This window comes from Oratosquilla oratoria, chromosome 8 (assembly GCF_046742065.1).
Source record: "Oratosquilla oratoria isolate Oo_2021 chromosome 8, ASM4674206v1, whole genome shotgun sequence".
NCBI classification, from domain to species: Eukaryota; Metazoa; Arthropoda; class Malacostraca; order Stomatopoda; family Squillidae; genus Oratosquilla; species Oratosquilla oratoria.
In genome coordinates, this window is record NC_134784.1 from 311,404 (window position 1) to 325,000 (window position 13,597).

General features: G+C 37.5%; 1 protein-coding gene across 1 annotated transcript in view; it reads left to right on the forward strand.

The window, feature by feature from the left end:
• The first annotated feature begins 9,371 nt into the window (after positions 1 to 9,371).
• LOC143027537 (arginine kinase Scy s 2-like) overlaps positions 9,372 to 13,597 on the forward strand; it is a 13,435-nt gene continuing 9,209 nt past the window's right edge. The window contains exon 1 of the mRNA XM_076188831.1: positions 9,372 to 9,671. The gene's annotated coding sequence lies outside the window, so the exon portion shown is untranslated. The remainder of the gene's footprint in view (positions 9,672 to 13,597) is intronic.

The following is a 13,597-nucleotide window of genomic DNA, read 5'->3' on the forward strand; positions in this document are numbered from 1 at the left end:
AAGTCAATGTAGTGTATCAGTTTAGTTGTCCATTTGAAGGTTGCAAACTTCAGCCATTACACTACATTGGCTTCACATGCAATACTCTTAGTCGCTGAATGACCTCCCACCTAAATGATGAAGCCATTAAACAACACGCCTACAAATGTCACAAAGTTCACTTGAACAGATAAAATATAGTCTCAGTATATATTAATTTACAAATCTTAGAGACCATATACAGTAGGGATGGCAACACTAGCATAAACAGAGTACAGGTAAAACAAGGACATCAACTTTGTTTAGCCCCAGGCCTGCATACTTCACATAAGGCCTCTTGGGGCTACCCTCTCCGAGACAGCCCCCGTTCTCTACACCATTTGATATTTAAGCTTGTACCTTACTTAATTCATATATATATATATATTTATATATATATATATATATATATATATATATATATATATATATATATATATATATATATATATATATATCAGATAATTTTATGACCGTCGCGCAAGGACTCGAACCTGCGCTGTACATGACGACAAGAGGCCCCCATGACTGCCGCCTTACACCGCTCGACCACTGATGCTTAAAATCGTACGAACTCAGAACACTTTACTGGTTCTCGAGATTGAGAAGGTCACTACCTGCAACCCTATTCTCATTTTTACCTTACGACCAAGCACGCTCGTGGGAGGGGTAAGGACCAGATCGAATGCTTTTCACGCTTCTCGCCATTGTAACCATACGAGAAATTCGCTAGTGGACAGCGACATTAATCAGATAATTTTATGACCGTCGCGCAAGGACTCGAACCTGCGCTGTACATGACGACAAGAGGCCCCCATTCGATCTGGTCCTTACCCCTCCCACGAGCGTGCTTGGTCATGTACAGCGCAGGTTCGAGTCCTTGCGCGACGGTTATAAAATTATCTGATTAATGTCACTGTCCACTAGCGAATTTCTCGTATGGTTACAATGGCGAGAAGCGTGAAAAGCATTCGATCTGGTCCTTACCCCTCCCACGAGCGTGCTTGGTCGTATGGTAAAAATGAGAATAGGGTTGCAGGTAGTGACCTTCTCAATCTCGAGAACCAGTAAAGTGTTCTGAGTTCGTACGATTTTAAGCATCAGTGGTCGAGCGGTGTAAGGCGGCAGTCATGGGGGCCTCTTGTCGTCATGTACAGCGCAGGTTCGAGTCCTTGCGCGACGGTCATAAAATTATCTGATTAATGTCGCTGTCCACTAGCGAATTTCTCGTGTATATATATATATATATATATATATATATGTATATATATGTATATATGTATATATATGTATATATTATATATATATATATTATATATATATATGTATATATATTATATATATGTATATATATTATATATATATTATATATGTATTATATATACATATATTATATATACATATATTATATATATATATATATATCTATACATATATTATATATACATATATATATATCTATACATATATATATATATCTATACATATATATATATACATATATATATATATGTATATATATATATATACATATATATATATGTATATATATATATATATAAATATATATATATATATATATATACAGTCTAGGAACGCATAGTCCCTTGGGGAAGGTTTATGTTTCGAACAGCCATTCTCATATGTACATACATACATACATACATATACCAAGGCTTTTTCCCCCTTCCAAGGGAGGTAGCCAAAAAGGGAAAGGCATAAAAACACTCCCACCCATTTCATCCCTAAATACACTCCACACCCCTCCCACCCACCGACTTTTTTGTCGTACTACTTGAATACCTCTATTCAAATCACTTTTCTCTTTATTGCAATAGCTTCCTCCCTTTTCAATGTTTCAATTAATTTCCAATTTCAAAGTCTGTCAACAAAGATTTTGGATCAAGTTGGGATTTTAGTTGCAACAAATATGTGATTAGTCGAATATATATTTCCTTTGTATTATTTGGAAGATCACAAACTCGGAATACTAAATGTTTCTATCATGCACGTACACTGATTGTGTAACCAGTTGCGCAGTTGTCCTGGTATGCAATTATCCTAGATCCGTTGTAAGGTCACAACATTACCCATAGATCGGGCCATATCTGAGCTCTCGTCAGCTGTAATAGCTGTCGATCACGAGTCCAACACATGATCCAAGACTCTTGTGAATCTCTCACTCAAAGGATTACAAGGGAGGAACATGCCGACAGGAGACCTTTTGGTCCATAACTAGGTCGGGTGTAAAAAAAATATAGAATAATGATAAATAATAATAATATAAACAATAACAAATAAAATAATAATCAAATAAATAATAAACAGACAAATAATAACAAACAAATAAATGACAGATATTACAGCATCTTGATTAGGTGTTTATCTATTCTAAACGAATCTTAAAGCTTCGAACTGAACCACAATGCACTGCCTCGGTTGGTGAAGTTATCTATACCCACTTCCAAATTAAATCTATTTCCTGAAATTTCCTGAAATTTTGTCACTTTTGATGTCAAATCCCTTTAGAATCTTAATTACCTGTATCAAGTCACCTCTAGGTCTACGCTTTTTTTTTTTAGAGAGAGAAAATAGATTCCCATACCTACGTCTGACAAAATGTCACAAAGAAAATAGATTAAAATGTTTTAGTCGATTTTTGTATGATTTATTTTTGATATTTGGAATCCGTTTTGTGGCTCGCCGTTGTACTTTTTCCAATCTGTTAATGTCATTAATGAGATTCGGTGACCATACGGAAATAGCATATTCCAAATGTGGACGAACTAACGATTCATATAGCTTGTTAATGAGAGATGAACTTTTAAAGTCAAAATATGGCGCAATCAGTTCTAGTATCTCATATGCTTTCTCAGAGGCTGAAATACACTGCTTAGATGATTTGAGATAATTGCTGATAATTACTCAGAGATCCTTTTCACTATCCATTTTTGTTAACGAATTTCCAAATAACTTGTAATCGTACTTACTGTTATTTTTACCAATAACTTGCACGGCCAAGACTACCACTTTGTTATTTACGGGTGTTAAAAGAAGGCTATGGGGTTGATCACTTGATCAAATTGTCGAAACGAGTCTAAATACTTGTCATGTGGCGGTCCGGGGTTATTTGATATACAATGCATGCAGTTATTTGATATACAATGCATGCACCTCTTCACGAGCTGATGTCGGGAGGACATAGGATACATTCTAGATCAGTGATTCTTAAACCTTTTCAGTGCCCTTAGTACCCCTTGATATCTCAGAAAACCTTCTCTTACCCCCATCCAACATAAATACAATGCAAATATATGAAAAGAACTAGTGATACAAACATTGCTGAGAAGTTATTAGATATATTCCATTACTGAACGAAGGAACTTTTTTTATTTCAAATTAGAAATGTCAATTAGTAGGATACAATGAAAGCACATTATGCTTTCTCGTGGTAAATATACTGCACTGGTTATCACGTCTCGTACCCCCAAGGATTAAGATTTCGTATCACTTTGGGATACAGGTACCCCAGGATAAGAACCAATATGTTCTAAAGTGATGTTATCTTTGCGAGGTATTAAAATATTGCAACTATTTCGTAGATTAATCTGGTGGAAGTATTAGTGGAAATGGTTGTAGTCGGGTACTTTTGATGGCAACAGAAAATAGTAGTAGTAGTAATATATCCTAGTTTTAACTAAATTGTATTGTAAGTTTAGGTTTAGGCCTAAGAAAAACATCTAGCTACATATGACAGCTGCTCGGGACGTGTCCTTATCGCTTTTGTAATGATAAATTCCCAACAAGACATCACCTGAGATGCACATTGGCAAGTTCAGGATTTCCCTAAAGCGGGCTACACACTATCAAACATGTTTGCCCAGCGTGTTTGTTCAAACATCGCCATAGACTGTAACGGGTGTTTGATCAAACGTCAGTATGCCTACCGACAACGTCCCTTCAACACGAGCCAAAAGAAAGCGTGTATAGCTATAGCCACTCAAAAGCCTGCTAAGCGAAAGAAGAGAGTGTGGATGAAGGGGTGTTACAAGAAGAAATGCAAGAACGAGGCGATAACATCACCCAAAGACTACAAAAATTTCCTAGGAATGGATCATGATGCCTTCACGAATGTATTGACAATGGTCAGATCTCTGATTGAGAAAAGAAACATCCAACTTCGGGATGCTGTACCTCCAAGTGAACGACTATCAAGTACACTTCGCTTCCTTGCAACAGGTGATTCATTCGAAGACTTGAAATTTAGTACTTGTATTTCACCTCAAAGTCTTGGATTAATTGTAATGGAGACATGTGACGCCATTGTGTCAGCTTTAGAGGACTTCATTAAGAAGTCAAGAATACACATTTTTACTTTTTTTTTAATTGAGAAAGCACTTCAACATAATTGGCAGTACACGTCATTGTCTCAATGACAAATAAACTGAAAGAAAATGGGTCTGGTAAATTGAAAGAATAAGTTATTATGCATGATCAAAAGAAAAGGAAAGGAATACGTTAAGACAAAATAGTCACTGCTATTAATTTCACAGCTACATAAATACCTATGCATAAATGCCCCTATGTAGTCCATCACAGACATGACAATAAACAGAATTAAAGACTGAACTGTGGATTCTGCAAAAGATCTACTATCGACTTATGTTCATTATTTGCAGCAGGAAGACTACGGAATGTTAGGATATTATTATTATCATTATTATTCATTGGAATGACTGCTGGCAATTGCTGTACACTGGTATCAGAAATTGGAGTTGATGTTCTACTAGAAGGCACGCTGTTCTCCTCATTCATTTTAACAGAGTTCCTAGGGAGCGTCCCTAGGCGACCTTCAAACAGAATGTCATTAATGGCCTTCCTAGCGAATTTTTTTTGTTCTTCGGTTATTTTCCTAAAATCTTGTGCCCAGGTTCCCCCCCCCCTCCAATGCATCAATTTCATCCTCATCCTTTTTTGAGGTGGTCACACGTCAATTCTAGCAATTCATTTCTTTTTGTTTCAGCACCATCTTTTCGTTTCTTGTTGGCAGTCTGGGGACCACCTCCGGATGTTCTTGGTTCCTGAGGGTGCCAAGGAATGGAACCTCTTGGCATCAGAGCAGTAGGTTCGAATCCTCCGCGCGACGGTAATAAAAATGATCTGATTGATGTCGCTGTTCACTAGCGAATTTCTCATATATTATTATAAGCTTCAAGGATAATTCGTGGATAATTAGACTATAATGTATTGAAATGCATGCACTTACAATAAGAAATGTACATCTAATATTTTTCTGTTTTAATGTTACCAGATGCCTGCAACCGAGGAAGAGCGGAAAAGTGTATCAAAGACGTTTGAACAGCTATGAAATTTCCCACAATGTCCAGGTGCATTCGACGGAAAGCACGTGGAGATAACAGAGCCACCTAGATCTGGATCTTACTATCATAACTACAAGCACACATTCAGTGTCGTTTTACTGGCTCTTGTGAACATTAATTGTGAGTTCATGATGGTAAACGTAGGAACCAACGGGAGGGTGTCTGATGGAGGTGTTTTTGCAAACACGACATTCAGCAAGAAATTGACCGAGAATATCCTACATATCCCCGAACCCAGTCCTTTACCTGGATCAAATGACCCTGTGCCGTATGTCTTCGTGGCAGATGATGCCTTTCCTCTAAAAGACAATTTAATGAAGTCCTACAGCCATCCTGATCTAAATAAAGAACAGTAGACATACAATTACAAGATGTCCCGAGCCCGTTGTGTTGTGCAGCGGACATTATGGCAAGTAGGTTTCGAATTTTTCTGACCATTATCAACCTTTCCCCACCTAAGGTCTGTAAAATAGTCCTCACATGTTGTTATTTGCATAACTATTTGCGTCAAAGACTGGTTGCAGAGTACTGGGGAGGAACATATAGGCCTGATGAGAGTAAAGTACGCATTCCTTTAGCACCAACTAACATAAATTCATCATCATTTGCCAAGGAAGTCAGAGACAAATACTGTCGTTATTTTAATGGAGTAGGATGTATAATTCATATAGATTAATCACTTCATAGCTGTGTCACATCATATATGATATGTTTGTATATAAATGTCCGCATATATATATACAGTATATATATATATTATATATATATATAAATGTGTGCGTGTGTGTGTGCGTGTGATGATTACCTGTAATATTACAGACTAATGTGGACTAATAAAACGTAATGAAAGGTATGTATTTACCTCTTCATCCAATTCCATTGTACACAGAGCTTCTTGAGTTTCTTGATCACGAAGAAAGTCTAGTGCATTGTAATACCACAGCGATGGTGTTTATATGTTTTCTCTATCAGCACCAGACTTTTAGCTTTTAATTAAGTTCTTTAGTTCCCTTCTATAGTTGGTGCGAAAAGCGTTTTTTTTTTTTTTTTTTTTTGCATACTAGGTCCTTCGTTACACTTGGTGCATGTTCTCTCAGCTTTTCAACTGTTTGTAGCATTTTGCTTTGAGGTTTCGATTCTTATACTCCTCACTTTCTACTTTCCATAATGGTGGAAGCAATTTGTAAAGTTAAATGAATTCTAACCAAAACTTGGTTCTCAGGTGTTGATGACATGGCTGTACTTTTCCAACTGACAATGTTTGGTCAAACATCGCCACACACTCATCAAACATGCTGAACAAACAGGCAGTTTGACCATCGAGTATCAAACTGCTTGTCAAACCTTCCAACCTGCCCACACACTCTCAAATTGTTTGATCAAACACCTTGTTGGACAAGCATGTTTGATAGTGTGTAGCCCGCTTAAGGCTTCCATTGGGCAACTATCGGAGCACCATACAAACGTGCATGTAGCAATGCCCACCCATACACCTATACACTGTAACGCCCACACTCACGTAAAGCAATGATGACACACACATACAAACTGCTTAAATCACCATTGCCCAACTGAGGTCGGCACCCCCCTGTGAGCGACTAGGTGACGGCACACTAGGCTACTTTGCTACTTGCTTTCGCTACTTCGCTTGAGTAGAAACAACTTCGATTACGATAAAAAAAATTCTTCAAATTTCCAAATGTCAAATTACTCTTTGGGTCATATATCGAGAAGCTGAACGACGAACTAAGGAAAGATAAACCTAAAATACGAATGTTAGACACAGTGTCGAGGTGTTCTTACGGAAATCTAGATTATTGTAACCGAAGTAGTTTCTACTCAAAGTAGCAAAAGCAAGTAGCATGCTAACCTAGTGTGCCTCCACCTTAAGACCGGCCAATGGCGGGTGATGACGCGTGTCCTACTACCTGCGCGTTGTTTGTACCAAGGTCTAAATATACAGGTCAGACCGTTTGAATTATTGTGCGCAGCTTCTGACGTCATTAGGCTGGGTCCGTTTTCTCTTTGTGAAACACTGAAGAAAACTGTGAAACGCCAAGGAAGACAGGAACTATAATATTTTATATATTATATATATATATATTATATATCATATATATTATATATTCATATATATAGACAGGAACTATAATATTTTATATATATTTATATATATATTTTATATAATATTTGTCAGAATATAACTAATTGCGTGGAGCGGTGCGAGCGAAAGTAACGACATTCCCGAACGACGCGCCAGCTTCAACTGACAGCTATAGGGCCCGCGAACCCCACTTTGAACAGCCAGGTGACGTTCACGGGCCCGCTGCGCCAACTCCCTCGAAATTCGGTCGGAAGTGGTTAGACCTTATATTCTTAGATCTTGGTTTGTACGTTGGGTCGGTTAAAATCATCGGCCTCGTGCTTTGCAGCTCGAAGCAAGACAGCCCTATTAAAAAAAAATATATATATATATATATATAGACAATCGTTTCTCAGCCTTTTTACCCTTGCGTAACCTTTAAAATAAATTGCGTCTCAAGGAACCCCTACAAAAAAAAAGAAATGTACCATATCTTTCTCATTTTATTTTCAACGTAATAATAGGTTAGATTGGATGATGTCTATATAATTACTATAACCAAGAATATGTGCGTGTTTAATTATATTACGTATATGAAATTAAATAAAAAATCAAAAGTGCATTAGCTTATCTCACTTGTTCTCGCGGAACCCTTAGGGACCTTTTGCGGAACCTTAGGGTTCCGGGGAACCCTGCTTGACAAACGCTGCTCTAGACAATCGTTGGACGATAATCGTTGAGCGATAATCGCACAGAGCAAAACGTACTTGCGACGATTTTCCAAGTCGGAGGTCCCAGATCGATCGTTGTTTGTAGAATTAAATTTTATATCCAGAAGGCTTTTATTTTACCTCTTTGGATACAATATCAGTAACATTGATAACAATAATAGCAATGATAATAATAATAATAATAATAAAGTAGTAATAAAACAAAAACAATGTTGATAAAAAGAAAAAAAATACGTGATTGACAAAAACTAATGTAACATTTGAGCTCAGGGCTATTCAAAAAGACACAAAATTTGAAGGAAAAAAATAATAATCAATGAATCAATCAAGAAACTCCTACACATGGGTACTCACTATTTGTTCAAGTTTATTTTCAAGGGCAATCTGACATCCGCAAAGAGCCCGTTCATCCGAGAGAGAGAGAGAGAAAAAAAAGAAAAAAAAAAGAAAAAAAAATATATATATATATATATATATAAATATATATATATACCGAGGGCTTTTCCCCCTTATAAGGGAGGTAGCCAAATCAAAGACATACACCCACTCCCATCCACCACCCTTTCCTCCCTATCTCTAAAAAAAAAAAAAAAAAAAAAATATAAAAATATTAACAACAAAATAAATTAGATGAAATATAGAAATCACGAAAACAGGTATTCCTGTATATATCAAACGTGTTGAATTTGTTGTCACTGTAATCAAGATCACAAAATATTCCAACCACCCCACTTCTCTTCCTCCTCCTTCTCTTCTTCAGTGACTGCCTCCACTTCCACCTTCTCCACCTCCACTACCTCCCCTCCTCACCCTACATTCCACCTCTCCCTTCTCCACCCCAGTTGGGTATAGGGGTATCAACTACATAATTACGACGCTGTCAATACGTTAGGAAGGTCCGTGACTAAGGACCATAATTCAGAGAGTTTGACCAATGATTAATGATTCAAAGAAGGCTAATGGTTATTCTTCATTTCCACACATTTCCTTAAATATCTCCTTTTATTTACGACAGCCATGTCCCTAAGGATAGACACTCTGGTTACCAAAGACACAAAAAAACACCTCCCCTCTTTCCCTCCCTCCCCCCTCCTCTCCTCTCTCGTCCTCCTCCTCCTCCTCCATTGCGTGAGTGCCACAACTAACGACATACCAGAAGAGAACTGTTTGCAAAACAACCCGAGCAGTCCTGGCAGTTGGATCTACTGTCCCACAGAAGCTGTTCATCTAATTCACTCCACCAGTGATATCTAGTTCCAACCACCCTTCCCGAAGACAGCTGGTTCTTGTGGCAGCTGGCTCGTTCTCCTACGTGGCAGGTGGTTTTTCTCTGCGGCGCCAAACTCGAGCTGGTCTGATCTGCGAAAACCTGGATCACGGTCGTGCTCCTCTCCAGTGTCGCCGTGTCCTCGGACGAAGGAGGACGTAGCGGGGACCTACGCCTACCAAGACCAGAGAGTAAGTACGGTGACATCGTCAGGTATTCATCGTTGCCTCAAGTTACACGCAGTGGAAAACCCGCAGCCCCACAGTGACTGGCAACGGTCCTCGGGCCTTTCCACAGACCTCTCTGGGTAGATTTTGGACTCTTGTCTGTGTCGTCTGTTTCCAGACTCATGTCTGTGGGTCTGTTTCCAGCTTAAGGTGGTGGTGAGAGACGGTCAACTCTTTATGTGTGAATGAATTTAGTTGAAGTTGATAAGAGATTTTGGGACCAGTCCAGAGATCGTGTGCCAGCCCCTGGGGGCTGCGTCTCCTGATGGAGTCCCAGGGAGATGGGGATCCCTACAATTAGGAAGAAAAGGTTCCGAAATCTGGGACGTCGTTTTCATGTTCTAGTGTATTTTCACTGCAAGTACTGAAGATTTCCCGATTTTCAGATACGTGGCAATCAATACTAACTTAGAGAACACATACACACATAAACGTACACATAAATAAATATACATATATACATACACATACATACTCATTTCTACGTCCCTTATATCCTAGGACTTTTTGGATGAAGAGCCACCCGTAGAGAGCGAGCGAGCGAGAGAGAGAGAGAGAGAGAGAGAGAGAGAGAGAGAGAGAGAGAGAGAGGAAAAGGAAGTGATGGAGAAGAAAAAGAAGGAAAGGGGAGGGGGGGAGGAAAAGTTCTGACACATTGACATTCTACAGCGAAGGCAAAAACTACTGAGCGAATAACAAGCCCCCCCCCCCCCTCCGCCCTTTTCTGATGTCAAACGACAGACCTTCCTGTAGGCAGTTTTCTATCAATTTCATTTTCTTTCCTCGTATCAATTACTATCCATTTATTAACTCTGACACAATTCGAGAATATAAAAAATTGAACGACTATAAAGACTGTAAGCTGAATAATGTCGTTTATAGTCTGGCAAAAGAAAATGTTCTCATTTTAAGTCGTGTTGAGTCGACAACTGACCTAGTGTTCCTTTAAGGTGCTCATATTATTCACACAGTCAGCAAAGGCTTAATTACAAAGGATTACAAAGGCGGAGCATGCCGACAGGAGACCTTTTGATCCATATCTAGGTCGGATGCGAAAAAACAATCATATTAATAATAAAATAACAAATAAAAACTATGATAATGTAAATAACAAATGAAATACATAAATAAATGCATAGGTATAGTTAAATAATAAACAAACAGGTAAATAGTAAATAATAATAAATTGACATATAACTAATAATATATGAAAATCAGACAGAAAATGATAACAAAACAAAAACAAATAATATAAGATAAATTAAAATCATTACAGCATCTTACTTAGGTATTTATCTAAATGATTCTTAAAGCTTCGAACTGAACTACATTGCACTACCTGTGCAGGAAGTTTATTCCATTCATTAACTACACGGTTGGCAAAGTTGTTTCTACCTACTTCCAAATTGAATCTATTTCCGGACAGTTTGAGACCATTGTTTCTTGTCTGATTCTCATTCAATGTAAAAATTTGGTCACTTTTGATGTTGTCAATTCCCTTTAGAATCTTAAAGTCACCTCTGAGTCTACGCTTTTTTAGGGAAAACAGATTCATATGTTTTAGTCGATTTTCGTATGATTTATTTTTGATATTTGGAATCAGTTTTGTGGCTCGCCGTTGTACTTTTTCCAGTCTGTCAATGTCTTTAATGAGATTCGGTGACCATACGGAAACAGCATATTCCAAATGTGGACGAACTAACGATTTATATAGCTTGTTAATGAGTGATGGACTTTTGAAATCAAAAGATCGCGCAATCAGTCCTAGAATCATATTTGCTTTCTCAGAGGCTGAAATACACTGCTTGGATGATTTGAGGTCGTTACTGATAATTACGCCGAGATCTTTTTCACTTTCCACTTTTGTTAACGAATTTCCAAATAACTTGTAATCGTACTTACTGTTATTTTTACCTATGTGCATTACCTTGCATTTACTTGTGTTAAATTTCATTAGCCACTTTTCAGACCATTGCTGTAATTTATCTAAATCTTCTTGAATATCTAATTGGTTTGAGTTTTGTATCATCAGCAAATTTGGAAACAGTAGATTTTAGTCCATGGTCTATATAATTTATATATACTATGAATAGAAGTGGCCCAAGAACGGAACCCTGAGGAACTCCATTTGCAACACTTTTCCATCCAGAAGTTTTTCCATTTAAAACAACTCTCTGTTTTCGACCATTCAACCAATTACTAGTCCAACCTAATAGGCTACCACTTATTCCATGCAAAGCTAATTTAGTAAGTAGTCTTTCGTGTGGGACGGTATCAAAAGCTTTTGCAAAGTCTAGATATACTAAATCTATATTGTTTCTTTTGTCATAATTCGAGATAACTGTGTTGTAGAATTCGAGTAAGTTTGTCACGCAAGAACGTTTCCGTCTGAAACCATGCTGGCTATCATTTATCAAACGGTTACTTTCTAAATGATGTTCGATAGCATCTCTGATGATAGTTTCCATTATTTATCCTACGATTGAAGTCAAAATTATAGGCCTATAGTTATTTGGTTTCTTTTTGTCACCTTTTTTAAATATGAGAGTAACGTTAGCTAGCTTCCATTCTCTTGGGACATCTCCGGATATGATGGATTTCTTGAAAATAATTTCTAATGGAACAACACTCATTTTTCATTTCCTTTAAGATTCTTGGATGCCAACCGTCAGGCCCTGGTGTTTTATTAATTTTGAGTTTGTCTATACACCTTTTAATTTTTTCTTTTGTTATATTTACCGTAGTGAGTAAGTTTACCCTAGACTTTTCACAGGTTTCAGTTTGGAATTCACCTTGAGGTGTTTCGTTTACGAATACCGAGCTAAAATAATTGTTTAAGATATTACACATTCCTTCATTTGAATATTCAAGTTGACCGTCAGCAGATAATAGTGGACCAATGTGACTCCTAACAACCTTTTTATCTCTAATGTAACTATAGAATTCTTTGGGATTCTTTTTGGATTTATCAGCGATGTTCATTTCGTATTGTCGTTTTCTTTTTCTTATTGTCTTTTTTAAATCTCTCTGTATTGATACATAACTTTCATAGTCATTAGATGCACCCGAGCACTTATATTTCTTATAAGCCTGTCTCTTTTTAGCAATACTTTTTTCAGTTTCTTTGTAAGCTTACAAGTTTACCATGTTAATGAAGATAATGTTATGAATTTTATGAAGGGCGACATGTTTGCGTGAGGAGGAAAATGTCGACATTTTGAACGTGATTTGAATGTGCACACACGTTTGTGTAATATTAGTCACGTCATAGGCAGACACGAGAAGAAAAAACAAAACAAATTACAGTGCTATCACAATGAACATATGAAAAAAAGAATACATTCAGTCATCAAGCACGACGAAGTCATGTGATTCACCATGGTCATGGATCACGTGCTGGACTCATGATGGACAATGCAAAGGAGTCCAGCACATTCCGATCTACGGGCAACGCAGTGGACACCCTATGCGAGGCGCGAACACGGTACCGCTGTGCTGGGGGGCCACGACACTATCCACAGGCCTAGCAAATCGTGTGTCGAGTAGGTTCAACTTAAATTAAATTATAGAGTAACTCATTGTAAAACATAAGACATGAATAGGCAAGCACACACGTGAATACATAATGTTACTTGTAACATCACGTTCAAGTTACCAAACAATCGCATTTTAATGCTCAGGTAATTAAACAATTATATGTAGACCCACGCCTAAACTTACACGGATGTAATGCCTATGTTTATGCACATAAAGATGCCTCGAGCCAACTGCCCCCAACATAACCAGACTGTAAAAAAAAAAAAAAAAAAAAAAAAAAAATTGATACTTGTAAGCTTACCATTTTATATTGAAATGCAGCTTACATCTGGCTGGCCTCGAGCCAATATAAC